Source organism: Diceros bicornis, chromosome 15 (genome assembly GCF_020826845.1).
Source record: "Diceros bicornis minor isolate mBicDic1 chromosome 15, mDicBic1.mat.cur, whole genome shotgun sequence".
Classification (NCBI taxonomy): domain Eukaryota; kingdom Metazoa; phylum Chordata; class Mammalia; order Perissodactyla; family Rhinocerotidae; genus Diceros; species Diceros bicornis.
Genome location: NC_080754.1, coordinates 6,351,730 through 6,378,435, shown reverse-complemented (window position 1 = coordinate 6,378,435; position 26,706 = coordinate 6,351,730).

The window sequence follows — 26,706 nt, the reverse complement described above, 5'->3', positions numbered from 1 at the left end:
CAGCGGCCCGGGGTTCGCTGGTTCGGATCCCGGGCGCGCACCGACGCACTGCTTGGCAAGCCATGCTGTGGCGGCGTCCCATATAAAGTGGAGGAAGATGGGCACAGATGTTAGCCCAGGGCGGTCTTCCTCAGCAAAAAAAGAGGAGGATTGGCGGATGTTAGCACAGGGCTGATCTCCTCACAAAAAAAAATAAATAAATAAAATAAAATAAAATATTACTTAAAAAATAAGAAAATTAGGGGGCGGCTGGGTGGCACTGTGGTTAAGTTCATGCGCTCTGCTTTGGTGGCCCGGGGTTCACAGGTTCAGATCCCAGGAGCGGACCTACCCACTGCTCATCAAGCCATGCTGTGGCAGCGTCCCATGTATAAAATGGAGGAAGATGGGCACAGATTTACCTCATGGCCAATCTCCCTCACCAAAAAAATAAATAAATAAATAAATAATAAAAAAAAAAAATTTTTACACTAGTCCAGGGACCAGGGACTACCTGCTCCAAAGCTATCCTAGCCACACTGGATCTTGGATGGACATAAGAGACAGACCAGAACTCTGCACCTTGTGAATTCATTGATTTCTGTGCTCTCCCACCATCCCACTCCTCCAATCCCAGCATACGTCACCCTTAGTTTTTGCCAGAGTTCCTTTTGGAAGATTCCAACATATTGCAGGTGAACTAAAAGGAAAAAGGATACCTCTCTGCCAAGATATGTTTGGAAATCCGTATGTTCTCGATGATCAGATGTCTTTGTGGTACCCCTTCAACTAAAGAGTTAAGAAGGGCCAGCATAGAAAATATGGGTCCAGAAGGGGCAGAACTGGGTAGAATCATGACTGCTCTCCTCCTCTTGTATGGGCATCAGATTGCAAGAAGAAATGATGGCTAAAAGCCTGAGAGAGGAGTCAGAAAAGTACCAAGAGTAAATACAAGAACTCAAAAAGACATGGTGGTCTACGCTCATCTTGCAAAGGAGCAGATTGTTCTCCACAGCTCAGAGGGTATTCACGGGTATTAGCAGCCCAGACCTCGTTTTCAAAGTAGCTGCAGGTTAGCACTGCACCAGCCTGAAGGGAGATTGGGGTCAGCTTAGATTTCTGACTGCAACAACACGCAACTAGACTACACTAGAAAGCTTTAGTTCCAATTCCCTAATAATAGAAAAGAATATTTGATTGGCCCAGGCTCGTCAAGTTACCACCTCTGCTCCAATCAAAATGGCCAACATCACAGAGTACAAACACGGCTCCTACAGTAAGGAAAGCTGAAAACACTCCTAAGATGAGAACAGCATATGGGAGTGTCACTCTACCTGGCGGGAAGACTGGTGAAGTGTGTCAGGTTACATAATCTCGAGGCAAGTCCACAGTCTTTACAGTTGATAATATTTTTAATGAGTCTGTCCTGTTAAGAATCAGTGGGGCTTTTCTAACTTTTGCCTACACACAGACACGCACACACACACATGCAATAATTCCCATAGATTAGTTAAACTACCACTGCAATTATGAGATTAAAATACTTCATTTTACAAATATATATCTATGTTTAGTTCTTTCTCTAAACACAGTGAATTCTCCCATAACACAAAATAACCCCAAATTCTGAGGTTTTGTGTGTTGTAAAGTTATACTACACTTAACTTTTTCAAGTGAATAGTTTCAAATTGTCTTTTCAACTGGGAGCATGGATCAGCGGTTAAAAACAGGAAGTTTGATGAGTAACCTTGAAACCAGTGAAAATACAGAAGATACTGAGGGAAATTCAGAAAAACCTGAAATTGTCCACAGATGTGACAGTTATGGAGTAGTTCCTAAGATTTCCCACATGAACCTGGTAGTGGGAAGCATGATTGCAATATCCTGTCAAACAAGCAGTAAATCAACAGAAGGCAATCATAGGCTGTTCTCACATGTGAGTTTAAAGTGTTTTCCACAGTATTTCGGAGATTTGATAAAGTTTTGTGACCTTTGTTCAAGAAATCCTGGAATAATAATTGTCCAAGACCATGAGGCTAGCAGAATTCTTTAAAAACCAGTTATGCAATTTTTAAGGAAGAACACCAGAATTCAATGAAAAACACAATCAAAAATGCTAAATAGAAATTGCTTCAGGTTTCCCTCAAAGGCAATTTTAGAACCCCCTTAGAAAGCAGAGCCTCTTTACAAGCAGAAACTAAGCGAAACAGAGGAAGCCAAGCAAAAAGTTGCATGTCACATAACTCATTTTTATGGCTCGAAAAACATAAACAACTGTTTGGGAAGATGAAGTTAATCAGACATTTTTTAACCTGCATTGGAATTAAAACATCAATATTAATAATTTGGCCATTTCCTTGGTCTTTGCTTGCTATATTTGTGATGGTACTTTTGATAGTAAAATGATGGGTAAATAAATTTTTTTACACATAGTTGTAAGCTCTCTTAACTAGAAGAAAGGCCTGGTCAGAGAACACATTTTCCTCGTCAGGGATAAACTGTTATTTTTCAGCTTAAAGAACTTTTTAAAATCATAGTTAATTTAGCTGATCAAAGACTTTCTTGGAATACAGCAAGTTCTCATGGAGGATTTAAGGCTGTGAAACAAATGGCTTCCAGAGGAGGAAGATACGGCTATTATCTTGTCTTAGCCAAAGCAAGCCTACTTGTCCCAATGTTATCGAGTGATCTGGGAAACCGAGGCATTTTCTGAAGCACTTACCTTGCTCTCAGATCTCACCCTAGAGAAGTTCTGTCTAAACTGCAGTCCATCAGTAACAGCCTTTTATAGTTCACCATTAAGTACTCAACACTTAACAGTCCTAAAACCTTAGACCCCCACCACGTACCTAGGCTGCTTTATCTCTGCTTGTGTCAAAGTGACAAGTGACTTTACCCAGTGACAAGAGGGATACCAGGATCCCATCTGCTTTCTTAACACAGGCAGAGATTTAGGGTGCTCCTGTGATGACTTAGAGCTCGCCCTTTCAGTACACTGTCATTTCCTCTCTTTACCCACCTCATTCTTTCCAGGGTGTTTCCTCTATTTTCAAACACAGGGCAGTTTGCCAGCATGTCTTCTTTCTTGAAATATTAATCATTGTACTATGCCAAGAATTCGAATGGGATTAGAATGGAGACTTCGTTCAAAACCCCTCAACTCCGTCAGCATATCCTAGTTATTGCCACTTTTCTTGGAACTCATACTTCTTTGCGTTTCCTACTTTTCTGACCCGATCAGAAGATAATTACCTCATTCCCCAAGTGAACTGTCTTTCTTTTTTCTTATTCTCCTTCTTATTATTATTCCTCTTCTGTCTTTCTCCTCTCATAAACAGTGGTTCTGTTGTCTATAAAATTTTCACTTTCACAAATGGGTCTATGTATCAAAGTTTTATTTTAATTAAGCCAAAAGGTATTGGAGGCCTACTAGAGCAGCTTTCTCAAAAAATGGCTGTAATGGTTAGACCACATCTCAAAAAGCTATGGTCTCACAGAGGGAGGAGTGGGTAAGTGTGAAGAGTAGATAAATAACACTAAAATGGGGACTAAAGCGAGGATGAGAAGTACGTCTTTGTGGGGTCAAAGGAGAGAGGAGTTCCCAGTGTTTGGGTGATCAGAGAGAGCATCATGGTGGGAATGGATTCGGCAGACAGAGACTGTTTATATATCCTTCCAGACCCAGGAGGAAAGGCAACAGAACAGAAAAGTAAGAATGTGTTAACGGAACAGAGAATGGTACCACCTGGCCAAACACAGGCTGTGTGTAGGAAAATTGTGACCTGTAGGTCTCTGAGGATAACTTGGACCATACCATATCTCACTTTTGGGAAAATAATGAAGCAGTGAAGGTTTCTGAGCAGACAGGTGGCCTCCTCAGAGCATGCCTGAGGAAGGCGAATGACCAGCAGTGCGTGGGGTGAATCCAAATGTCCAGGGCAGGAGCCAGGGCCGTGTAGGAGCCACACCACTTGTCCAGACAAGAAGCAATGCAGGTCTGGACTGCAGAGGCAACACAGAGGAAAGAAGGAGAAAAACAACTTGCGATGAACACCTACAAGTCACGAACTGCATGAAGGACCTTGATACGTATTGTTCCATTTAATGGAAAAGAAAAGTGGGTATGAGAGACATAACTAGGGTCAGGGAAAGGAATGAGATTACTATTTATTGAGGAGGAAGTATAAAACGTGCAGCTCCCTTCCACTTCTCTCAATTGGCCATATAGGAGATGTTATTTTCCCCATTTTATAGATAAGGATACCAAGACTCCATGAGCTTAAGCAACTTGCTCAAGGCCAAAACGGTAGTAAGTAGCAAAACCATGATCTGAACCCAGATTTACGTGGCTCCAAAATAGAGGCTCTTCCCACTGTCTGTGCCACAAAGCCTATAGAATCCTCAATACACAACAATTTATTAGGCATGGAGCACGAGAAGTAAGAATAAAAAATTACTAGTGAGTTTTGAAAGATGACTCATTAACAGTGGCATCAGTAATAAAAACAAAGACAATCAGATAGAGTTTGGAGTTTGGTGGCTGTAAGTTAATGAGCTTAGTTTTAAAGGCACTGAGATTGAAATCCTGGCTGATTATCTGAGTAAGAAAATCCTAACGACAGCTGGAAATTGCTAGGTTTGGGAATCATCAGGAGAGAGATTTCAAGATGAAAGGAAAAAAGATTGAAGAATTCATGTGTAAAGCAATGCATAAAGAATGTGGAAAAGAGAACATCTTCATTACGGAGCAGGAAGAGGAAGAAAAAGCAGGTGGTGAAGGAGGTGGAAGGCAACATCTCCGAGAGACAAAAGAACTAGCAGAGTATGGTATTACAGAGGCCACAGGCGAAGACAGCTCCAAGAAGTGAAATTTCTGCAAAGAGGACAAGGAGAATGAGGACTGAGAAAAACTTACTAGGTTTCTTGGGAATGAAATACCTGGTGACCTTCCAAAAGGTGCTTTCACAGAGGGGTAGAGATGGAAGCCATATTACAAGGGGTTAAGAAGTGAATGTGTGGGGCCAGCCCCGTGGCTTAGCGGTTAAGTGCGCGCGCTCCGCTACTGGCGGCCCGGGTTCGGATCCCAGGCGCGCACCCACGCACCGCTCCTCCGGCCATGCTGAGGCTGCATCCCACATACAGCAACTAGAGGGATGTGCAGCTATGACGTACAACTATCTACTGGGGCTTTGGGGGAAAAAAAGGAGGAGGATTGGCAATAGATGTTAGCTCAGAGCCAGTCTTCCTCAGCAAAAAGAGGAGGATTAGCATGGATGTTAGCTCAGGGCTGATCTTCCTCACAAAAAAAATAAAAAAAAGAAGTGAATGTGTCAACAAGAAGTGAAAGCAGAATTTGTACTCTTCAAGAAGTTTGGTGGTGAATGCGAGAGAGACAAGTAGCAGCCTGCTCGAGAAGCAGGGTCGGAGGAGGGTTATTCTAGGATAGGGAGGACCCTGAGCATATCTGTGAGCAGAGAAGGAAAGATTGATGATGGAAGAAAGATAGGACCTGAAGGATGGAGCAAAGCCAAGAGGAGGTGAGCAGTAATAGAACCAAGAGCAGTGTTCTTGGCAAGAAAAAGAACAAGCTACCTTCTTATGAGGTAATAAAAGGGACGAGAGGGTTACCCTGCAGGAGATATTGGAAGAGTTCACATGGACTGGCCTCATTCTCAATAAAACGTAAGGCCAATAGCTAAATAAGACAGAGAAAAAGAGACTCTCCCCCAAAAGTTTGGAGTTCATGTTCTAAAAGGAAGAAAAATATTTATGTAGGTTGGAAAATGAAAATTGTTTTAAAAAGTTACCAAACTTCAACAATTTCTTCAGCTACTCTCTATAGCATTTATTCCATTTTTTCAGGAATCTAAAACCGTTATTCTCTAAAAAGTACATGTATCTCCCTTAGACTGTGTGGTTGTCATTTGGACAATGAAAATAATCTTTTTGGTTGTCAGAAATAAGCACCGCTCTGTACTCTCATCTGTGTTCCTTTGAGAAGGTTTAAGATACTTCTGTAAAGTTTACGAATGGAAGTACTGATTTCAATGTTTATTTTCAATGGCTATCAATTATGTGGTAATTTTGATTGGTCTACAAGTAACAGATGCCTTCTCTTAGCAAAACATTATATTTCACATGGATTAGCAACAGAAACTTCAACACAAACTCAGTTCCTAGAGCTATTTTGCTAGCCCTTTCCATTCTCATATTTAATCACTAAGAGCTCACATTCGCTGATTTGGTCCTCCATGTTGGGTGCATGATGTCTGTGAATGAGATTCTGTAATGCTCATAATAACCTCATAGTATACTATTATTATTATTATTCCCATTTGCAAATAAGTAACTAAGGATTAAGTCAAGCAACTTCTCCAAGTTCTCAGAGCTAGTAATGGTAGAACCAGCCTCAGTCCTGGACTGACTTAAAATCTGGTGCATCTAAAGACTAAATTGTACCACGTCACAACTGAGTTGCATATTTCGTTATATAGTTTTTTCTTCTCTGATTTCTTTGATTATCTAAGAACTCTCCTTTCTGCCTCCTTCTTCCCCACCAGAGTATAAATTCCTCGAAATCAGACACCAAGTCTAATATCCTTTGGACAGAGTCTGGAATATTGTGCATCTTCAAAAAATATGGAAGTAAATTGAAATAAATTAAAATCAACTTAAAAATAATCAATCTTCTCCATTTTTCAACACATCTGCTTGTTGCCACTACACTTCCTATACTCACCACCCCTCCTCTCCCAATGGTTTCAAGAGAATATCCAAGTTTGGGAATGTGAATATTATTATGAAAATAACCCTGTAAAACAGCTTCTCTAAATGAGACTGTGCTTATGTCAAGTGTATAAACGCATTGAAGATGAATAGAGTCTTCTCATCAACAATTGCCCAGGAAGATTTGAGCTGAGGATTTCACTCCCTTAGAGCTGATGATCTCTTGTTCATACAACAGCCATTCCTTGGGCACCTTCTATTTGCTTAATCCACTTCCTGCCCTTTATGAGTTCTCAGACAAGTGGGGGAGACAGACAGGTGTCCTGTGTTTATAGAACAGCCTGGTAATGCCAGAACAGAGGGGAAAAGGATGGCCAAACAACAGCTTAACACTTTTTTCATCATTAATTACATATATTTCAACCTAACTTCCCAATATGGGCTCATTTCCTTTTTGCATCAACATGAAGCCTCAAATGAAACCACACAGTGTATTTCATTTCAAAATGAAACTCATGACACAGCTAAGCAGTGAGTCATCCTCAGAGGCCATGAAATTTCAATCCAGTGGTTTAAAGACTGGTTAGGTCTTTTCCATTATTAAGCTACATTGTGTATTTCTTGAGCTAAACTTTTTTTAATCGCTCATTTTAATTTTGATGATGATGGTCAAAATAGCTAATTTTGTGTTATGACAAAACCTGCAACTCTCCACATCACTAAAAACTGAGTTTGGAACAAAGAGGAAACAAAGTGAGGAAACTATTTTCTTACTGATTTAGATACTGGAGGAAATTTGAGATTTGATCACAATTTTTCCACAGTGACTATCCTCACAGCCTAAACTCATATTATTATTTTTACTTTATTGTGTGCCCTACAGAATTTTTGTGGTTAACTAAAGGCTGTATCTTTTCACTTTGGAAAGTCAATCAATGCAAAAAAAATACAGAGCTAGGAAATCTACAGTGAAGAATGGACCCAGGTCAATAACACATTTCTGTATCCATGAAGATGCCCTGAGGTAACTTCCTGTGCCCCCATGGGTGATGTCATAGTGCTTGTCTGTTTCCCACCATCCTCTTGAAAAAAACATCTCAGTGATTTCTCAGGGTTAAAACACAGGTCGATGTGAACCAACCACCCAAGAATGTCCATTAGATTTCATTGGCCTCACCCTTACACACCAAAACAAACCCATATAACACAAAAGGAGAGGGAGACTGAAAGCGTATCTCAGTCATACAGAAACAAATTCACCTTTACCTCAACTTTTAGCTAATTTTCAAAAAGTGTTCTTGTGCCTCCCAGAGCACACCAAATCTTGTATGTGACTTTGCGTCATCTCCATCTCCACACTCCTCTTCTTCACCACTGCTGTCACTACCTCATGGTTGTGCACATGCGTGCTCACTTCAGGCCTGCCAAGCTAAAGCTATGTGAAGAATGCACAGACAAGTGAGTCAGAAATCTTAAAACCTTCACAGGGGCCATCCCCAAGGCTGCAGATCACATGCAAACCACGTGATGGCTTCCAATGGCATTGACGCATCAAGACAAGAGGTTTCCTTAATGTAGTACTTACTGGAAAATCCTAGTGAATCACCAACTATATGACAAGCAAGGAAATTGACAGCCCATATCCAACCCCTTTATTCTGTGTCATGCAGACGTGACAATAAACCAGAAAGAGGAGCTTGGATTTCATAACACCTGACAGTTTGGTTTTGGTCAAAATCCAAGTCCTTCCTAAATTCTTTTCAGCTAGAAAGATGGGTAAGACACAGAACCACTTCCACTGTAACACATCTTCCTCTATCAACCCTACCTATTTTAGTGCACACCCAGATCAAATATTAGTCTTTCCTTCTCTCTTTACAAGGGAGTCACATCTTACTCCAGGGTTATGTGGGTCATCCCATAAAGTGAAAACCTCATGTAATTCAAATTACCCTTGAAAACTCCTTGAGTCTCCCGTAGAGTTCAATGTCTTCTGTAGGTGATCTCATCAGTTCTCCTCTAATGTTTCTCTAGGGCTTTTGATTAATTTTTCAATTCCTACATTGAGCATGTCAGTAAATCCTTCACCACCCACTTACCAAGTCCCTTGAAAATCTATTTCACATCTTTTTTGTTGATCAGGGAGACTCTTCAAATTATTCATACAATCTTTCTATGGATTTCCACCAAAGACGTTGACTAGTTCAGGCTTGATTGAATCTTCCACCTCAGTAGAATCGACAAATAACCAAACCACTACTCATCCCAACCTTTACCCCATCTTTCTGTCTCCCCAACTCTATACTGTCCCTGTCACCACTTCTCTCCTTCCTGCCCTCCTTTTATTTCTGAAAAGTTCAATTCAGATAAATCAATTGCTCATATCATGCAAATCTTCTGTATTGGGGAAATATTCTCAAGAAACTTTTGTCTGACTTTCTTCCAACATAAATCCATTTGCCTGACTTTCTTCCAACATAATTATTACTTTTTATTGCTCTCACTTATTCATTCATTCATTCTTCCATTCCACAAATAGTCATTATGCACCAGCTACATACTAGACACCCTTCTAGGCACTGCTGATACATCAGTGTTCACAACACGCAAAGTCCCCACTTTCAAGGACCTCACTTGCCAGTGGGGTAGACAATCAACAGACATACTCAACAGACTGTCAGACAAGAGTGAGTGCTAAAAAGGGGGATAGGGTGTTCAGACAACGCCTCTGAAAAAGTGACATTTGAGCAAAGACCTAAGTAAGCAAGGAGACGAGCCACGAGATATCTGGAAGAACATATTAGAGGGAGCGGCAAGTGGAAAAGCCTTGAAAAGAGTGTGGGATTGGAGTTTTCCAGAAACAACAAGGAGACTTCCAGTATGGGATGAAGCTGAGAGCTCAACGAGGAGAGGGGTATGAGATGAGTTTGAGAGTCGGCCAGAATCCAGAAGGACTTTGGGCTTTTACTCACAAATGTTATGCAAAGCCCTGAGCAGTGGGTCATTGTGAGTGGGGAGGTAGTGTGCTCTGACTGAGGCATCTTGAGAAGGGTTTCTCCAGCTGCTGTGTGGAGAGTAGGGGGAGGGGCACGTAGAGGGTGGATGACAGGAGACGGGGAGGCTCCTCCAACCCCCCAGCATACCCTAGTGTCTCAAATCAGCCTTTCCCAGTGTTTGCCTTTTCTGTCAGTTAAAACAACTGAGAAACGATTTCTAGTTAAGTGGTTTTGTTACCAAATTACCCAACTTTCACACAATCCTTCCCTCCCACTGTCTAGGTCTGCCTCCCCTACCGGCCATGAGATCTGCTATGAATCTGGCCCTGAGAGCAAGGCTCCTTCAAGGGCCCTGGAAGCCACGTGGATTCACTGAATATCGCTGTCTTACTAATACAGGATTCCACCTTTCCACTTTCTTTTACATGCAGAGATTCTGGCAGCTGTAGCACAAAATATAATAGCTTGAAATCAAAAATTCAATGTTAGTCTCTTGAAAAAAAGATAAATGTTTCTACAGATAAAGTAATGTGTATTTAATATGGACAGTAAATTTACCTCTGAAGCACTAAATACATATACAACATTTCTCAAATACCTGGAGAAAAAATTACCTTCGAAAATTCACCTTCTTGGTGATGGGTTGTAATTAGTATTTTGGTGGTGAACATGATGTAATCTATGCAGAAATAGAAGTACAATGATGTACACCTGAAATTTTTACAATGTCATAAACCAATGTTACTGCAATAAACAAAAAATTAAAAAAAAAAAAAAGAAAAGAAAATTCACCTTCTTGAGCTTGAAGGCCTTCAGAAAAATTGTGAGTAATCTCCTAATTTTTTAAAATCTGGATGTTTTTACCTTGGCACATACACACACGAAAAACCTTCCCTTCATATTCTCATTATGAGGAAGACGAGGAAGAAGCTCTCCTTCTCTCGAGGAAAAATGACTCTCAGTAAGGAGACACATTTGTACAAGAAAAGACCTGTCGCTTCAGATTTGTAAAAACTAATTCAATTTTTTTAATTTCTTTGTTAAACACCAGTCTAGACAAAATTTTTAATGCCTTGATAAATCTGTGAACGTAACATTGAGTTTTGAATCTATAAAAAGTAATTTTTTAACTTTATCTTAGATCTATTTAGAAGCAAATAGTATGTTTTTTAAATTAAAAAAAAGGAAAAGTGCATCTAATGTAATGTAAAATACAAAGTATAGTGCAAATTATCATCACTAAACTCCCTATTTCTCATATATATGTATGTATGTGTGAGTATATATATATATACACATATACATTTATATGAATTTTTCTCAAGTCTGCCTGGTATATTTTTATTTAAACCTCTGGAAACCCTAACTACCACCTAGCCCCCTCAATTGCATTGCACTCTGCTCTAATCCCTGAATACCGCTCAACTGCCTGAGTCCAGCCATTGCCTGCTGGGGTCACGCCAAGGAAGGTCAACTTGACTCTTTAGGCAATGTGGGTCCACTGAAGATTTCCAGAAGATCGAGATAATGTAATTTTTCAATATTCATTTATTCAAAGATTTGTGGTACACCAACTACGTGACAGAGGCAACAGAGAAACAGCCACAAATAGGACAGAGCCTGTGCCCTCACAGACCCACGTGACGGCCACATGGAAAGTAGCTGGTGGGGAACCATGTCTGAGGGCAAAGACGCAGGAGCTACCTTCTGTGACAGCCTAAGAAGAAGGTGGTGAAGCTAAAGGAGACCCGAGAGACACGTCAGAGGTAGAATTAACTGGACTCTGTCAGTCATTTATTGTCAGGTTTTCTTTCCTTATCAACACTCTCTTAATTCCCTACAGGATTTTCCCTCTGGATGTTTACAACACTTCAGAACTCTGTAAGGGATCCAGGTTCAGAGAGCTAGACCAGAGTGCCCTGCTTTATGTGCTTATAAAGAAGTAGAATAAATATTGCCATGGAGTTTAATCAAGGATTTGAGTATCTGAGTGTCACGGCAACAAAGAAAAGGAAACACATCCAGAAAAGGTATGAAAAATAAAGTTTTGTTTTATAAAGCAATGAGGAGAAAATAAAAGTACTAAAGTCCTTATTAAATAGACACCATTCATCACTCTCAACAAAGCACCACAATACTTTCCAGGACTGCAATGGAAAAAGAAAAGGCTAAAGTTTTGGCACCATCTGAAATCTGGCAGGCATGATGTTTAGTCAGTCCACAAGGCTGCCTTTCTCCTACGATGGCCCGAGAAGAAAATGCAGACTACCTCAGAGCCACACTTTAAAACAAACAATCCATGTAGGGGGAAGGAGTCTTGAAGTGCTATTTTGCTTGCTTTTCAGAAACAAATGAGTAGAACAGGATTAGGCTAGAGACACCAAATTTCCCCAGACTCTCATCGGAGACGTTAGCCACAGAAAGAGGAAATCCAGTTGCAATGGATGAGCCCGGCGGTGGGGAATGAGCAATCATCTTCTCCCAAGTGGATCTTTCGAGTGAAAAGCCTAGACAGATTTTGCTCTTTAAAATGGTTTATCCTGCTCAGTCCGGCAACTAGTTTACAAAGATCCTAAGCCAAGGACAAGTCAAAGTGAAGGCAGAGGTTACTGTGTACACATTTCTATATCCAACCCAATAATCTTGATTTCTCTTTTTTTTTTTTCCTAGTCTTATTGAGACATGGTTGATCATATATCACTGTATCAGGTGCACAGCATGATGGTCTGATTTCTTGATCTTTGCAGATAAGTGGCTGTGAATAAATAAAAAAGTGGTGACAACCTGAGAAAAGCGAGCTCTCTGCTGCCTGTTTGTAGGCATTCTTGTTTCAGTTAGCAATCTACATAACAAACAAACCGGCCTAAATATAGTGAGTGGCATAAAACAACAAGCAGGCTCTATGTTCCTCCATTCTGATGGTCAGGAATCTTAACAGAAGACAGGGGGAAGACTTCTCTCTGCTCAGTGATGTCTGGGGGCTCAGCTCTGATGACTCCAAAGGCTGTGAAGTGACTCAAAAGGTATGGCTGCCAGAGCGGGGATAGGAGAATCCACTTTCATGGTTTCTTTAATCACATGTCTGGCACTCGGCCTGGGATGCGTGAAGGGCAAGCTCAGCTGGGGCTGTCAACCAGGGTGCCTACCTGTGGCCTCTCCAGCCTGGCAGTCTCAGGTAATCAGAATTCTTACGTGATGGTTCAGGGCTCAAAGGACCAGCCTTCCAGTGAACCAGGAAGAAGCTGCATGGTCTTTTGTGACCCAGCCTCAGAGGTCACCTAACCTCACTTCCAGTGTGCTCTATTGGTCAAAGCAGGCACAAGCCCATCCAGATTCAAGGGGAGGAGACACCAACCCCACCTCCAAAAAATTGCAGCCATGTTGTTAAACTGTCTCAGTTACCTTCCACATAAGATGCCTCTGTCAACAGAAAGGCAGACTGTATTACTTAGGAGCACAGGGGAAATAAGGACAGGCCTCATTAGACACAGTGAGGTGAAATGAGAGGACAGTCCTTAGGAGTAATCTTTTCGCTGTAGCACCTCCAGCAATACTCAAGATCTGATTTCCATGTAGCTTTGTTACTTGGAACAGGACTTCTTAATGTGCATTCTTCATCCCTCCCTTAAGAGCTATATGGTCCCTTTGACTGATGATGCTTCAGACGTGACTCCAGATCATCTCATCATCAATCATCATGGGGCAACCATGATTCCTTCCAGGCCAGTCCTCACACCTCAGGGCAGAAATACAGAACTGGTACATTACCACAGCTGAACAGTCACCACTGCATGAATGTACTGGGCAATTTACCCCTGCCCTAGATTCCTGTCCTGATTCTTCTGGGGGGGGGGGTGGGAGTGGGGTGTCTAGGTTTCCTGTTACCTTTAGCCCCCAAAGCCATCTTCCAACTGTTCAGTGTTACTCCCAATGGGATCAGGAGCAGCAGGCAAGGGAGAAGGAGATGAGCAGTACAGGGCCAGGCATGGATTAGCAAAATATCACCACTAATTATAGAATTATGCAACTATATTAATATCAAGTGAAATAAGCTCTAAATCATAAAGCTTTACTAGAGATAGAGTGTCGCTTCATAATGACAAAACGTACATTTCATATGAAAGAAGTAATTTTAAATTTTTATGCAACTTTTGACACAGCCACAAAATATTTAAGCAAAAGTTAGCAGACGAAATAGTTAAATGCAATATCATACAGGGATAGTTTAACAAATCTCTCTGTATTTGATAGAACAAGAATACAAAAACTCAGTAAGAATATAAAAGATATTTATTACATAGTTATATAATTAACAAGCATAATGAAGATGTAAGAGATATATAGACAATGCACCCTCAACTGCAGAATACACTTTCTTGTCAGGCACACTTGAAATACTTACAAATATTGACCCACACTGATCCTTAAAGCAAGTTTCAAAAAATACCAAAACATTGGTCTCATTCAAAGCATAGGCTCTGACCACACCACAGTGTTGTTAAACTTGACACTACTAACAGAGAGACAACTAGAAAAACCCCATATGTTTGAAAATCAATAAACTTCTAAATAGCCCATGGGTCAAAGAAGAAATTAAATTGGAAAATAGAAAAAATTTAGAACTGAATAATAATAAAAGTATACCACAAACAAAAATTGGGGAAATATAGCTAAAGCAGCAACTAGAGGGAAATTAGTAGTCTTAAAGCCTGTATTAGACAGGAAGAAAGCCTGAAAATTAAAGTGCTAAGCATCAACCTGAAGAAGCTCTAAAAAAATACAAAAAAATACATAGAAAGAAAGGAAATAATAAAAGTAAGCAGAAAAGTTAGTATATAATAGACACAATTAACAAAGCCAAAACTGTTTTTAAAAACTAATACAATTTACCAACCTCTGGTAAGACGGATTAAGAAAAAATTTTTTTTTTTTTAAAGCACAAATAATATCAGAAATTAAAAAAGGAAATGGGCAGAGGAAATGAATAGACATTTTTCCAAAGAAGACATCCAAATGGCCAACAGGTACATGAAAAGATGCTGAACATCACTAACCATCAGAGAAATGCAAATTCAAACCACAGGGAGATACCACCTCCCACCTGAGTTGGTTTGCAAACTGACCTCCGCACACGGAGGGCAGGAAAGGACAGAAGAAAGAGGCAGCCACTCCAGATTGGTCGGTGGCAGGTTTAATAAGCAAGGGAATTTACTTAGGAGGCTTGTCTTGGGCACCGCAAAACAAGATCTCTGCATCCACCCACCAGAATCTCAAAGTTTATCTAGAGGCCTTACCTAGGTTTAGTCACGTTTACCGTTCACGTGGTCTCAACGACACATTGCTCTCTCAAGGATGTGTCCTTGAAAATGGTTCTAGCTGTGGGAACGGTAGGCAGAAGCTACATCCCAAGGACGGGGAAGACAGGAGGGGTGTCTGCCCAGGACCAGCTCGAGGGTCAGTTGGAGGTCACATCCTCTTGATGACCTTCTCCAACAACCTGTTAGATTGGCTACCATCAAGAAGACAAGAGATAACAAGTGCCAGCGAGGATGTGGAGGAAAGGAAACTCTTGTGCACTGTTGGTGGGAATGTAAACTGGTGCAGCCACTATGGAAAACAGTATAGAGGTTCCTCAAAAAATTAAAAATAGAATGATCCAGCACTCCCACTCCAGGGTATATATCCAAAGGAAATGAAAACGGGATCTCAAAGAAATATCTGCACTCCCATGTTTATAGCAGCATTATTCACAAGAGCCAAGATACAGAAACAACCTAAGTGTTTGTCAACAGATGAATGGACAAAGAAGCTGTAGTATATATACACAATGGAATATCATTCAGCCATAAAAAAGAATAATATACTGCCATTTGCAACAACAGGGACAGACCTTGAGGGCATTATGCTTAGCGAGACAAGCCAGACAGAGAAAGACAAATATTATATGATATCACTTATATGTGGAATCTAAAAAAGCTGAACTGGTAGAAACAGAGAATAGAATGGTGATTACCAGGGGCTAAGGGGTGGGGGAATTGGGGAGATGTTTAAGAGTACAAACTTGCAACTAGAAGATGAATAAGTCCTGGAGATCTAAAGCACAGCAAAGTGATTATAGCCAACAATACTGTATTATATACTTCAAAATTGCTAAGAGACTAGATCTTAAACGTTCTCACCACAAAAAAGAAATGGTAGTTATGTGACGTGATAGAGGTGTTAGCTAAAGCAACAGGTGGTAATTACATTGAAATATATAAATGTATCAAATCAACACACTGTATACCTTAAACTTACGCAATGTTATATGTCAATTATATCTCAATTAAAAAAGGAAAAATACATTTGAAAACTTTGGTGAGATAGAAAAGTTTTAGAAATATATCACTTTCAAAAACTGACTCAAGAAGTGGGAAACTTTAATAGTTTTATACCCTTTAAAGATACTGTCAGCAGTTAATTCACTTGTGTTGGCTTCTATGACATATTTTCCTTCATACAGTGCAAGAATACTTGGCTATTGAATGCATATAAATTGCCTTTTAAATATAATGTAATTCCAATTCAACACAAACTGTTCCAGAGTATAGAAAAGAGAAAAAAAATACTCCTTAACTCTGTCTACAAGCTTTGCATAACCTTGAATCCACAAACTGACAAAAGCAATACAAAAAAGGAAAATTACAGGCTAGTCTCAATCATGAACATACATGCTAAAAACCAAAGAAAACATTAGCTAACCAAGTCACTCCAAGGGTATGCTAACGTATTGGAATGTTCTATTTCTTGACCTGGCTGGTGGGTACCTTGGGTTTTTTTTGTTTTTGTTTTTGTTTTATTTTTTGTGTGTGTGAGGAAGATTAGCCCTGAGCTAACATCCATGCCAATCCTCCTCTTTTTGCTGAGGAAGACCAGCTCTGAGCCAACATCTATTGCCAATCCTCCTCCTTTTTTTCCCCAAAGCCCCAGTAGATAGTTGTATGTCATAGTTGCACATCCTTCTAGTTTCTGTATGTGGGACGCGGCCTCAGCATGGCCGGAGAAGCGGGGCTTCGGTGCACGCCGGGGATCCAAACCCGGGCCGCCAGTAGCAGAGCGTGCGCACTTAACCGCTAAGCCACGGGGCCACCCCTGGGTTTTTAAAATATTATCCTTTAAACTGAACAAATACACATTTGTTTAAATATATTTTGTTCACTCTTCTGTTTATAGGATATATTTCATTATAAAAACAAAAACAAACAATCCCTAGGAGCCCCTGACACACTCTTTCCTGTAAAACACATCTGCTCTTCATCAGAACCTCTCAAAATTCTGTACATGGTGCCACACACAGTGTGGCCCACATGCCAAGCCGCAGCAGCAGGATCACATGGGAACCTGTTAAAAATGAGAATTCTGGATTAGAGTCCAGAATTAGAATCTCTGGAGGTGGGACGCAGGAATCTGTTTTAACAAGCCCTCCAGGTTATTCGGAGGCCCACTCAAGTTTGAGAAGCGCTGATCTGCATAATAGCGACAAGCAAGAGGTGGGACTTATTCCCAAGGGAACTTGAGCCAGAGGCAACTTGATGCCCAACATTACACCCACTGCCTTACCTGTGGCACATATTGCGCCATGTGGGGTTTTCCTTCTTTGAGAGACCAGCCTCACCTGGACCAGTCTCGTTTCACAGTAAGAATGATGATCATTTTGCAATGACTCACACCTGAACATCTGTGTCAATTAGCGGGCCGTGGTCGTTTAATCGTATTACAAGATTCCTTCTCCACACTGGTCACTGGGTAAGCTACCCAGGGTAAACTTGCTGTTCTAGCTCTGAGGGAAGGGGAAGTGTGTTCATTCTGAATGATCCAGGAACAAGGACTCTCCTTAATTCATAGACTAATCATCCGTTTGTGGAATAACCAAAAGTTCTCCTCCTTCCTGCCCCCTCTCTTCTTTCCTCTTCACTGTTTCCCAGAAGCTTTGCATACACAGGAGGAAAATAGAAGGTCACTTGCAAAGTTCCTCCGGTTACCTGCAAATGATTCCATGGTAATAGAGACCAGAACAACTGGCTAAAATAAGACATATCTTAATTATGGATTAAAATGCTCATTTTTATAGATGAATAAAATAAACCTTAAGAAAGTTAAAGAGCTGTTAGTAGTAGAATGAAAATAATATTTATTCTTTTTATTTTTATCAGAGATAATACTTTCACATAATTTGAAGAGACATATAGTTATTTCACAAGGCCTAATATAGAAAATAACAAGCTCTTCCCAGAGGCAACATCTTTCTTCTCTTCAGAGAATTATTTTAGAATTTATCACCATATCACTAAATAACTAAATAACATGCATATATTGCTGTGTTTTTTTTTCCAGTTTTAGTCATTATCTATTGATTTTCTACCAGGAAGGTGTGGCTTAGCTTTCGTTAACCTATCCCTCTCCCCCCACCACAAACACACACACACTTTTCCTATAACCACCACATCCCCTCATTCACTCAGTGGAGTGTATAGAAATTTTGGTTAGATCAGGATTCATTGTTTATATGACTGTGACTATGTAAACATCCTTGGCAGGTGGAATGTGTAGTCTACTGTGATTCCTTTCCTGCACAAGCTTTTGCTGATGGGGGGAGGGGGACAATTAATAACTGCTGCTTTTTCTCTTATTTGCTCATATGCTTGGTTTTCTATTATCACCAATTCAATCTCAAACTCTCTTCCACGTGCCTAAAGCTTCCATCAATATACTATGAAACACAGCGTCAGTCTATTAATTTCATCTTCTTGAGACAATCTCTTCTGGAGCCTTCTTATGTGCTTAATTCCAGACGTTAAAGCCTAGCTATTGTCTCCACGCTCAATGCCTAGCTATTGTCTCCACGCTCAATGCCTAGCTATTGTCTTTGGATCTCCCTTCATTCATTCCGGAGAGTCCCTTCCACTCTCTTGTATTAAATCACAATTTCTCATTTTCCACGTCTATCTCTTTTTTAGTTTACTCCCTCACTTTGATGAATGATAACCAGCAGCAGATCTCTGAGAAAGAGCTCATGGGAGATAAAATTTTTCAGATCTTGAGTATCTGAATTTTTTAAATTCTGTCCTCATATATGCTTATGAATTTGGCTGAGTGTAGAACTCTAGGTTATGAATCACTTTTCCTCAAATATTTGGAGGCACCGTTCTGCTATATTCTAGCCTCTGTTGTTGCTTTGAAAAACCCATAGGTGTTCTGATTTTTTATCTTTTGTATACGACTTTTGTTTTTTTCTGGAAGCTTGTAGAACGTCTTAATTTCCCCATTATTATGAAATTACAAAATGATGTTCCATGGAGTGAGTCTATTTTTAATCCATTCTGCTGGGCAACCTATGGATCCTTTCACCTGGAAACTCTAACCTTCAGTTCTAGGAAATTTTCTTTAACTATTTGGATAATTATTTCCTTCTTTCTCTTTTCCCTCTTTTCTTTCTCTCCTTTTGGAATTCCTGTTATAAAAGTATTAGGCCTCATGATATGGTCCTCTAATTTTATTATATTTTCTCTTCTATTTTCCATCTCTTTTCCTTTTTGCTCTTCTTAGAGATTTCCTCAATTTTAGCTTCCCACTGTTCTGTTGAGCTTTTCATTTCTGTTATCGTACTTTTAATTTCTAAGAGTTCTCAATTGTCATTTTTTAAAGGAACCTGTCCTTGTTTCATGAACATAATATCATCTTATATCTCTCTGAGAACACTAATGATGATCTTTTTAAGCCGTCTTTCCCCTGAAAAATCTTTTTTTCCAGGTTGCTCTTTGTCTGTGTGTTTGTTTTGATGTCTATGTTTCATGGTGAAATCTTACCTCAGCTAGCTGGTGACCTTGCTTGCCCACTCACATTTGAGTGTGGGGCCCTGAAAGAGCTGACCGGAAGTTCTGCGCCTGTGGTTGGGGTCAGGCTACTATGAGCTGCACTGTCCCCGTCCATCTAGCTAGGCAGTTTCCTTGGAGATGCCTCTCCCCTAATGTCAGTACCATGACTTCTTTCTTCTTGGTCTGGTAGAGCTCCTGGAGAAGGATCTTCCAGGGTCCTATCTGGAAGATGCACATCTGCCTGTCAACACTTTGGGAGCTGACTATAGACGAGGCCTGGAGAGGGCGGGTCTCAGCATTCAGAATACAAATTTGCTTAATCCCTATGTTTTCCCTACTGTACTTCCACCCTCAACTATGCTGACAAATCCTAGAGCAGGGACCCTCTGTTCTACACTCTTTGGTGAGCGATTTTCCTCAGCCTTCCTCAGGGTGGTTTGGGGGTGGAAACCAACTGTGAGTCTGTGGATTGGGGGAAGGGATCTAACTGCTTTTTAAACAGACTTGAAATGGATACTGTCCTTCTCAGCACTACCTCCCATCTTCCAGAAGTGCTTGTGTGCCAGTTCCTCCAGCTTTTAGAAATTCTGTGGTGTAAATCAGCTTACTTTTCAGCTCCCTACTGCTGGTGTGGGATTCAGTTTTCTCAAGTATCTCAAACAGTGTTGCTATTGTCTTCTCTCATTTTCTTTATCTTTTTAGGTTTATACCTTTCTTCAAAAAAATCTATTTATTGTCATTTTATGAAGTGTTTGGAGGAATAAAAGTAAATGTGTGTGCTCAGTCCACCATCTTAACCCAAAAAGTCACAGTAATAAGATTTAAGAAAATTCTCCATGCAGCAAAAGGTAAGATAGAATTTCAGTGACTACCTAGGGAATTTAATCAACATTAAAAAATCAAAGAAAAGACAAAAGAATTAATTAGCACAACCACTTTGAAAAACTGTTTGGCTGTCAATACCTATAGTAACTGAAAATACCCCAAATCAGAAATCTCTCACTTCTAGTACATATCCAGTAGAAACATAGGTCCATACGTTCACCAAAAGTCATGTACAAAAATATTCATAGCAGCAGTATCCTTATTAGCCCAAAACTGGAATCAATCCTAATGCTCATCAGCAGTGAAATACGTGATAAGTTGTGGTATTTTCATGGAATATGCACAATATACACAATGGAATACCATAAAAAGAAAATAAGCAAATTACTGCTATATTCAAGAACACAAATATAATATTGAGTGAAATAAGGCATACACTAAAGAGTACATATTATAAAATTCTACTTCTTTCAGGGTCAAAACTATTCTATACTGACAGGATTTATAAAAGCATCTACATCCGAAGGAGAGGACAATGACTTCATTGATCCGAGAGGTGGTTCTGTGAGTATGTACCCTCTGTGTAAATTAATCAATTGTTCACTTCTGATTTGGCCATTTTTGTATGTTATACTTCAATTTAAAAGTTTCCTTCAAAAAAAACTACTTTTACCAAAGAAGGAAGGAAGGAAGAAAGAAAAAGAAAGTCAAACCCCTAAAGTAGATTCATTTGGTACCAAACTCTCTGATCTAAGCAGTTTCTTAGGTTAAAACGCCAGCTTTTCCCTTTATTAGAATGTGACTTGAGCTAAAGCATTATTTAAATTCCTCTGTAAAATTAGATGCGGTCATTCATTCATCCAACAAAAATGTACTGAGTGCTGACTATTATAGGCACTTGGGATATAAGGATGAGCAAAACACACCCAAATCCTTACCCCATTGAGCCAGTATTCTGATGGGAAAGGAAAAGAAAAGCCTGCTCTACCTAATTCACAGAATTTCTGTGACTCTAGAGAGAGATCCTGGTAAGAACCTGCTACTCCAAATACAGTTTGTGGACCAGCAATATTAGCACGACCTGCGCATTTGTTAGAACAGCAACCTCAGGCCCCTAGACCTACTGAATCAGTATCCTCATTTTAACAAGATCCCCAGATAATTTATATGCGTGTTAAAGTCTGAGAAGCACTGCTGTAGTGCTTTGTGAATCATAAAGTGCTGTCAAGTGTAGGCTATTATTATTAGTCATGCGCACCAGGAAATTGCCACAACCCTGCTTTGTAGGTACATTCCTGTTCTAGCAAATGAGGGATATGAGGATGACAAGGTGCACGTTTACTCCCATCTTAAGAGCTGCTCTATTTCCAGGATATGTTGTCTTGGAGTGTTTTCTTTCTGTTTTGTTCTTCAAGTTGGTCTCAATTCTCCAAATCAATAGACCCCTGCATCAGAAGCCCCCCTGATGTGAGAATGCTATTGATGAAATTTATTGCTGGGTTTCTCAATTGGTTCAACACCATTTCCTGGTCATTCAACAATGAGCCCAGGAAGAACACTGATAAAGTAGTAAAATGCTGAACAATACAGACTTTAGATCCACGGAGTTTTATTGGCGTGTTGGTTCGTCTCAGATTCATTTTGTGCCTTTCATCTCTGGATGGGAGAGCTAGTGAAACTTTTTCCTGCAGGCTGTTTGGTGGATCTCTAATCAGACTTGTTCCAACAGTGCTTTTGTGGAAGCGAGAGCCCAAGAAGCGCTGAATGTCTGGAAGGCGAGGATGCTGTTCTGGGAAGAGGGACTAATGAGGCCTTCAACCACTGCCTTATTAGAGAAAAAATACCTTGTGAAATTGTTCCTACAGTAGTGTTCCCCAAAATTTAATGTGCTTACCAATCACCCAGATATCATATTAAAATGCAGTTGAGATTCACTAGGTCTGGGGTGGGGCTGAAAATTCTTCATTTCTAATATGCTCCAGTTGATACAAATGCTGCTGCTTCCCAGACCACACTTCAAGTAGCAAGACCCCATCCTACAGAAACTCAAGAGGAGCCAAACAGTGATTTTGAACCTCTAGCTTCCTCCAACGTACACAACAGGGTCTTCTGATAAAAACCAATGCCCAGCAAACCAAAGCACGTTGACTTACTAGTTCTTTAGGAATTTAGAAATTAAAAGATCCATGCTAAAAGTATAAATACCTATTTAGATATTACTATATATAAAAATTGGAAGGAAATGCATTAAAATGTTAAGATTTTTTGTTTTCTTTTGTTTCTGCTCTCTAAATTTTCTAAAATAAACAGTTTAATTTTATAATATGTAAACAATAAATATTAGCTTTTAAAATGTATATTTTTACAAATTATCTTAATCTAATGCTAAACACTCTGAATAACTGGGTAAAAAGTTCTTGACTTTTCCATAAATATCACAGAGTATAACATAGATTCGGGTTCTCTCTGCCTCTTTTCTCCATCTTCCCTATAGGGGCAGCTCTGAGGACTGCAAAAGGTCAAGTTGAAATGACTCCAAATGTATCCAACATTACATTTTCTAGGGTAAAGCATTGTTTTTTTGGTTTTGCCATCTTAATGGTGAAAATGTAAGTGGCTTCATTAATAGTAAACAACTGCTACTCCCTCAGAGCCTTTTAGGATGAAAACGTCTTCATTAGGAAACTCCGGACTCCCTGGAGGCACTGCACAAACGCCTACTTTGACTGATAAATTCACTATTTTCTTAAAGCAATTTAAAGACAAAAACTGGCTCATTTTCAATCTCTTGGGACGAAAAGGTAGTTAAATTGAGATCATTGTTGATGATTTGGTCCTGCAAGCAAGTAGGAAAAAGCCACAAGGGTGGGAGGTGGTCTGAGCAGAGCCTGGTCCCTTAACCACTGCCTTATACACCTCGACGCTTCTGGAGCGCTTGTTATGCACCAAGGACTGTATTACACACGTGTGATGCATTGTCTCATTTAATACAACAACGTTTTTGCCCAATTTTATAGATGAGGAAACAACATTAGGAAGGTGAAGCAACTTGCCTGCGGACATACAATAAGTGGCAGACAAGGCAGGAAGTGGCTGACTCCAGGCAGGATGTGCTCCGTGACAAGTGACACTTTGTAGAAATCAATGAGCCCATCAAAAACACAGTGTGTACTAAAGCATCTCAGATTTGCTTTCTGACTTCCTGAGCTCATAGCTAATCCCCGGTTTATTCATTAGCTCATCCACTTATTGTTTTGTAGCCACTAATGAACTGTGGGAGCTTCAGAGAAAGATTCACCTATTTTCCTAAATTGACTCTCTATGCGGATTCTTATAATTTTCTCATTTTAAAATAAAAATTGAGTCGATATGTTCATAGAAGGATTGGAGCTATTTCTTATTGTCATCATCATTACCATCATCATCGTCATTATTCCACATGTTGTCTGCTTTTCAATCTTATTTTGTCTTAATTTTTCTCATTTGTGTTGCCTTTAAAGTTGTAAGTTCCTTTTGGGCCGAAGCCGTGTCTTTTTACTTGCAAACAACAGAGTTTCAGAATAAAAGACCAAAAGAAAAAAAAAAAAAAAACTGTTAGCAATGGTTGCTTCTGGGTTGATGAGATTATGATAATTTTTATCCTTTCTGTACTTTCCAAATTTTCCACAGTTATAACTACAGAAAATTATTATTTTAAATCATTTTAATTTTTCTTGTCTAGGATACTATACATTGGTTTCTACAAAACATCTCACCAACACTGAAAAGTGTCTAGAAGCAACACCAGTAATAAATAGAAGTAAAAGTCTCACGTTAAATTCCGGGCAAGAGTTGAATGTGTCAGAGGTAAGAGGAAGCCACTCGAACAGAGAAGAAGAGCTGGAGGCAACACGTTTCCACGACCTCACCACTGCTCCCCTGAGTCCAAGTGGCCCAGGTGCATGAACCTGCACAGCGCTTTCCAGAGGTTTCCAGAGTAAAACCTCACTGGGTTCCACATGAGGGGGGCAGGCTCTGTAGTAGAAACATGACTTATCACGTTCCTCACGTGATAACGCATGGAGCCATTCAAAGTCCCAGAGAGACTTTTTCTAGCCAGTGAAAAGCTTCTGAAATTTTGTCTGTGATGCTTTCATGCACAAATTCATATAAAAGGTGCTGAAGTTAGTCAGTTCTAGAAAGATCTTTTTCCTTTCATTCAAGAGAAAAGACTTGGAAGCTAGAAAGACGTGAGTTTTTTAACAGAGGTTTCTTTCTAGGGCATTGCTGATATTTTGAAATAAGTAGAAACCATTGCTGTCTGCTTCCTGACGTCTGGTTATTGTTGTGCCTTCTGATGTCATCAGTTGTGAGCTGGTGACATCACAGTGTGTTGTTTGAGTTGTACTCATCACCCAAGTGCTGCTGAGAGGACAGATGGCTGAGAGAATGACAGAGAAAATGTTGGAATCTCCTCTGACCCATGAGTCAGAGAGGAAATTGCAGCCATCTTCACGTTCCACGGAGGAGACACGCCATGTGCTGGAAGCACTGGGGAGATCCCCAGCTGTCCTTGTCGGAGCACCCCTGAAACGAAGATCAGAGTGGCTGCTCTAAGAAGACACTGGGCACCACCACACAGCAGAAATTACAAGTGACATACACAGGGGACACACGGACTGGGGCGCACTTTGAGATGAGGTTCTCTAAGGAAGAGTAAAGTCTTCCACGATGCCACTAGGACGTGGGATGGAAGTACAATTTGACAAAAGCTCTCCCTTAACACCTTCTGAAATACAAGTTTCCCTCTGGGCCAGAATCCTAATGAGGCAGCTCAATGAATCCTTGAGGGACAACTATTAAAAACCTGATGTCGTGATTTGTAGACTGATATATTGGGTTCAAATCCCACTTCTGACAGCAAGTTGAGGTACTCACTTAACTCGCTCAGCCTCGGCTTCCTCATCTGTGAAATAAATAGTGGTACCTAACTCATAGAAACGTTGTAAGGATTAAGTTAGGAAATGTTTATAAAGTACTATGCATATAAAGTACGCAGTGCCTGGAACAGAGTAGGCCTACAAGAAATGATAGCTATTACTAATTGTGTGTGTGTCTGTGTGTGTATATGCATTGGAATATCTTATGTATCTCATGGCAAAGAAAGATGAGACACATTCTGGTTTTGGTTTTAGATTTGTTGAAGGTGATTAATAGCGTGTGAAATATTTTGTGTGTCAGACCCCCAATAATGTGTCCAAATAACAGTGCACCGTGATAAATTTATCCTGTCTTCTTGGTTAATGGCTTTCCAAACTTGCTGAGTCAGTTTAGGTCAAATACTGTGCGAGTTCCTATATGTCAAAGAAAAATTGCACAGCACAGAGTTTAACAGGCCAGGAAGGAGACTTTATTTAAGACCATTGCAATAGAGGTCAAGTCTATTGCAATAGGGAAGAGAGATTGAACTCAACTTCCTTAGAAACAAAATGCAGGAAAGTTTTTAAGTGCTGAGATGAGCTAGTGGAAAAGCACTCGAGGACTTTAGCCGGGAGGTTGGTCAGGGGGATTAGGCACCTGTGTTTGCTAATTGACACATCGAGTTAGGTTCCTAGCCTCCCACAGAGACTGGATGCTATCTTTCTTGTTGATGGCATTTCAAAGGACAGTTTCCAGGTCCTTGAGAAAGACAGTCCTGGGTTGTAAAACAGGCAAGAGTCTGGGAGAAGATTTACATCTCAAAGGGGCAAAGAAAGAATTTACAATTCCAAGTTTTCTAAAGTAAATTCTCCAAGAAAAGAGAGACCAGTGACCTACAGTCAGTAAGAAACCTGTCTAAAGTTTAGTCAAGTTGACGGAATGTTAAGGCCATCTTAGTCATATTCCCAGCCTAGCAGGATCAGTCTTAATGGATCAGTCTTAATGAAAGAGAGAGCCATCTAAGGCGTATTTTCCCTGGTGCCACCAGGCACCGCCTGTCCAAAACGAGCTTCCCACCTCCATCTCTATAACCTGTCTGGACATTCCCACCATTTGAGTCATTCCTGTGTGTCAGACAACAAAGCCACGATTACAATGCTGGTGTGATTTGGGGGCAGCAATGAAGGACATGCCTGCTCCTCTATCTGCCCTGCTGTCTGGCAATTTGGAGGTACATAAAGGCTCTCCAACTCTTCCTCCCCTCCCCGACCCCCCTTGCTGTTTCAGACACCCTGTGCCCCCAGAATGTCTCCTTTCCTTCTCTTTCCTCCCAAAAGAACTTCCTCCTGAATCTTATACTAAAGTGTAAAAATCTGGCTAAAAGCTTAGAGGAAGCTAGACTATAACTAAATCTTAGACCAGGTGGA